This window comes from Tupaia chinensis, unplaced genomic scaffold (genome assembly GCF_000334495.1).
Source record: "Tupaia chinensis unplaced genomic scaffold, TupChi_1.0 Scaffold139767_1, whole genome shotgun sequence".
NCBI classification, from domain to species: domain Eukaryota; kingdom Metazoa; phylum Chordata; class Mammalia; order Scandentia; family Tupaiidae; genus Tupaia; species Tupaia belangeri.
This window is the reverse complement of record NW_006199647.1, coordinates 3,282,661-3,287,446: the sequence shown is the minus strand read 5'-3', so window position 1 is coordinate 3,287,446 and position 4,786 is coordinate 3,282,661. Positions and strand designations below refer to the sequence as shown.

The following is a 4,786-nucleotide window of genomic DNA, read 5'->3' as shown; positions in this document are numbered from 1 at the left end:
CCAATGGAGAAACTGCCCTCCAGGCCCCTGGGAACTATGGGGGCAGTAAGCTTGGTGCAGCCCGGTCTCTGATCCACAGTAATTTTAAAATGGAACTGGAACCCTGGCGGGACCACAGAGCAGAAGAGCAGAGCTCCATTGAGCATTCACCTGGTGCCAAGAAACGGCCCATGGCCACCGGTTCTGTTAGACCTTCGGCGTCACTCTGGGAATGAGCGTGTTTTGCAGAATAGGTGTTTCATAAATAATGGGGGACTAAGTGAATTATGAGTGAGTAAATAAATGAATTATTCCCCCGTTTCAGAGACAGATGAACTTGTAAGTAACAAAATTAGTTCTCCACAACTATTCTGGGTTTGGAGCCTGCAGAAGACCATGGCAGTCAACACCTATCAGAATTACTTTTTTTTTTAAATCTACCTGCCTTACCATGATAAAAAATTTATTTTTTGAGATATTTTTGGTATAGGGTGTATGAGCTCACCAGAGAGACAGAGAGCAAGAAATCACCACCACCACCACCCCCAGAGCGGACGGCCATTCTGCAATCCCTTCTCCTCTAGTCTCCTCTCCGGATCTTGGGTACACATGCATGTGTGCCCAGTGTGCGTTTCAAGCTGCCAGGTCCAGGACCCAAACATTGGTCGACTATGTGGGAGTCCAGCCACATGACCATTGCGCCGTCTGCTGGTCCCTCCTCCCCATGAAATTTTACCTGTGTATTTCAGACCCAGCTGCCCAGGGCCCTAGGTTCTGCATGGCCTATTTATACCTAAGCTTGTAGGAAATCCCTTTGGTGGCCAGCATGCACTCTGGCTTACCCTGTCCACACAAGGGTCTGCGTGTCCACAGGTACTACATGCTTCCCTTCAGTCACTGTGACTTTCCCCACAGGAGTGTACCCGTGTGCAAGTCTGAATGTCCGTAAGTCTGGGATAGCCTCAATTGTACCAAGTTAAAAATCTTCTCTGCTATACATTCTTACACTGGAATGACCCAGGAGACCCGGAAATGCAAATCAGCGAGAGTGAGACACCCAGGGAGACACACCTCTGCTCCCACCGCAACCCACGAGCGTTTGAGAGTGAGTCAGTTTATGAATTTTCGTAAAACCTTCCTTTCCACTACAATGTCCTAACGACCCCATTTTGTTCCTTCTTCAGTATCAGCCAAGATAATTTATTCAGTGAGTATTCACTAACCACATGCTATATGTTAAATAAGTTAGCACATACGTAAATAAAATTGCATAATTAATATCGATATTAGTAAGCACAAATCACCTATCTGTAAATATATACAAACAGCGCTAAGCACATAGGACACCCTTAATCTCCACAGACCAGACTGCATGGAGCCCAGTGGACACTGTAGCCAGGAACTACCCCCAGCCCCGGTTTAATCTGCCTTTACCTGAAGCTTCCAGTGAGGGAGGTTCTGCAGAAAAAGCCACTCCAGACAACACCTGGATGATCGTAATTCCCGGTACAGGCCCCCCCCGGCCAGCGGCACTAGACCTAGGTTTGCTCTCGACGGCTAACAAACCTCCTTAGCCCTGAATTTTCTCATTTGTGAATGGAAATGGCTGAGATTTCAAGAACAGTGAAAAATACCATAAGTTCTTCATTAACTTTTTTAGCTTATTAGATTATATGAAAATTCTAGCAAATATTATTCTGTTCTTTTTCCTTATTAAAGAGCTCTCTCTATAATTTTTGTGGTATTTTTATAAATATAATTTCCTTTATGTGCTATAGTTCTCAACCCTCTGTACAAGTTAAACATATAACTAAACAAGACAGGTTTGCCTCAAGCTGATGTAACAGGGCTTCTCATTCCAATTAAATTTTTTTGAGAGGTTTTTGCTATAGGGCGCATGTGCTCGCCAGAGAGATAGAGAGACAAAAAACGAGAAATCACCTCCCCAGGGGGGATTGCCATGGGCCACAACCCCTTCTCCTCCATTCTCCTCTCAGGATCTTGGGCACGCACACACACACGCCTGGCGTGAGTTTAAGCCACGGGGTCCAGGACTTGAACTGCGGTTGACTACATGGGAGTCCAGCGACATAGCCATTATGCTAACTGTCGGTCTCCTCATTCCAATTTAAAACCACTAATAGTTCCATAAAATAAGTTCGCATTGGGGAGCCAGCAGGTGGCATGGTAGTTAAGGCACTGGACTCCCACATGGCTGACTGTGGTTTGAGTCCCGGATCCAGCAGCTTGATAATCATGCTGGGTGTGTGTGCGTGTGCCCAAAATCCCAGAATGGAGAAGGGATTGTCGCCCTGGGGGGTGGTTTCTCACTTCTTCTTACTGTCTCTCTCTGGCAAGCACACATGCCCTATGACAAAAACCTAAAAAAAAAGTTCATATTCTCAAATCTTTTATATGAACCAAGTTAAGAATGTTGAGGAGTTCAGGCAACACACATGTACATGTTCACATTTTCAAAGCAATGAAATGACCCTGCAGTCACTATGACTGCACATGAAGTGGAGAAAGAAAACATAATTCCTTCTGCAGAAATGCTACAGCATGGGAGGATATTTTGAAGGGTTTATTAAAAGATTGTTCTTTGAGGCAGGTATCTATCCACTTCCATGAAGACATATGATTGCAAATGCAACAGTTAAAAGCTACGGAGTTCACTTTTAAAGGTCTGAAGTGTTACAATGAAATTGCCTCTCATTCTGACGTCCATTTGATGCAGATTAAACTCCAGGAGCCCACCGATGTTCTCTAGGTGACATATCATTAGGTTTCTAAATGTTGTAAACATTTCAACATTCAAACACCTAAAAATAGATGTGGTAAGGATTTTTAAGCCCTGCCAATGTCGCATTATAGATGCATTTATGTATTTCAGGGTAATACCTGGATTTAAAAAAAAAAGTCTTTCTTGGAATGCTTACATGTGAGCTGGTTTAGCAAAAATGGTGTTAGGAGCTAATACCTGAGAATTCACATTAGAGCTTTTAAGTAAGTCTCAAACTGTCATTTCCTAAATACCCGAGAAGTGGTGTGAAACTAGGCAACAGCTATTGCCAGAGTAAGGAGGTAAGTGCTAAGTTTAAATCTCAAATGTTAGCAGCACTATGTGTAATTTAAAAGTAAGTTTCTAAAAATTAGTTTACAAATATGCTTCTGTATAGAAATGATTTTGTTCTGCTTCTTAGAGTATATAAAATGACTAACCTACAAAAGTCCCCCTGTTCTTAACCAGCAGCAGCACGGCCAGCAAATTCCAGAAGGTACTCACACTAAGTCCTTGACCCACTCGGCTGCAATCGGGGATTTCCACGATATGAACCAAAACCACCCAAATACTGGGTTGTCGAAAAAGTCAGAATGCATTTTTCTATGTTTTCCAAAGGTCATTTATTTATATAAAGAACAAAGATCAATGAAATATTGCCCATTTTGTTCAATAACCTTTTGCTTTCTTTCAGTGAGCTTCGTAATTCCTCGTTCAGAGAAGGACCTGTCCCTACCAGCGAGGAACTGAGCCAGGTGCTGACTCACAGACTCGTCTGGCCTGAATGCTATCCCCGCAAGAAGCTCTGCCGACAGTGAAACGAGTGGAGTTCTGACGGCCATGGGCAGCCAAGTACGAGCACATCCCATCCATCCCATCCAAGTGAGCAGCACATCCCCTTCAAACTCCAGGGACTGCTGACAGGTGTCAATCTGCGTGTGGTCTCGACTGTCATCCCGGAACCCTGCTCCTGTGTGAGGTCACGTGTGCTGTCATCCCGGAACCCTGCTCCTGCGTGTGGTCACATGTGCTGTCATTCCGGAACCCTGCTCCTACATGTGGTCGTGTGTGCTGTCATCCTGGAACCCCGCTTCTGCATGTGATCACATGTGCTGTCATCCCGGAACCCTGCTCCTGCGTATGGTCGCGTGCTGTCATCCCGGAACCTGCTTCTGCGTGTGGTCTCGGCTGGCATCCCAGAACCCCGCTTCTGCGTGTGTTCACGTGCTGTCATCCCGGAACTCCGCTTCTGCGTGTGATCACATGTGCTGTCATCCTGGAACCCTGCTTCTGCGTGTGCTCGCATGCTGTCATCCCAGAACCTGCTTCTGCGTGTGGTCTCGGCTGGCATCCCAGAACCCCGCTTCTGCGTGTGTTCGCGTGATGTCATCCCGGAACCCTGTTCCTGCGTGTGGTCACGTGTGCTGTCATCCCGGAACCCCGCTCCTGCGTGTGGTCGCATGCTGTGATCCTGGAACCTTGCTCCTTTACAAACGAGCTCCAGACATTTCTGGATGACGGAGCCATTCAAGCTGTCCAATTGCTGACAGCACACATTCAAGTTGAGCATTTGGTTCCTTGAGCTCGAAAAATACCGCACCTTTAAAAACCTACCACACCAAGAGCATGACCTTCCTGTGATGAGTGAACGCTCTGGATGTCATTTGAGGCGAACTGTCACGTCGGGGCTGAGACCATGCTGTGCACCATGCTGTCATGAACATCCGGTTCGCATCACCAGTTATCAGTCGCTTCAAAGAAAGATCGTTTCCCTCCCATTTAATGAGCATATCACCGATGTTTACACGGCCACCATAGGGACTTGTTGGAGAGTTCATGAGGAACCCAAATGCCAAGCTTGCCGACATAACCCAGCTTCTTCGGGTCGCGAGCCCTGGAATGATGGATGCTCGGTATTCCTGCACCCTCATGTCGTGTAACGTGGGTTTGACGCCATCAGTGCCTTGGTATTGTCGTCGTCAACCTCGGCGGGCCTCCTGACCGAGGAGCATGCTGAGACCAAGA

General features: G+C 46.4%; 1 protein-coding gene across 30 annotated transcripts in view; it reads right to left on the bottom strand.

The window, feature by feature from the left end:
- The window catches only part of ANK2 (ankyrin 2), a 333,322-nt gene that overhangs the window by 102,749 nt on the left and 225,787 nt on the right, over positions 1–4,786 (bottom strand). The window lies entirely within an intron of this gene.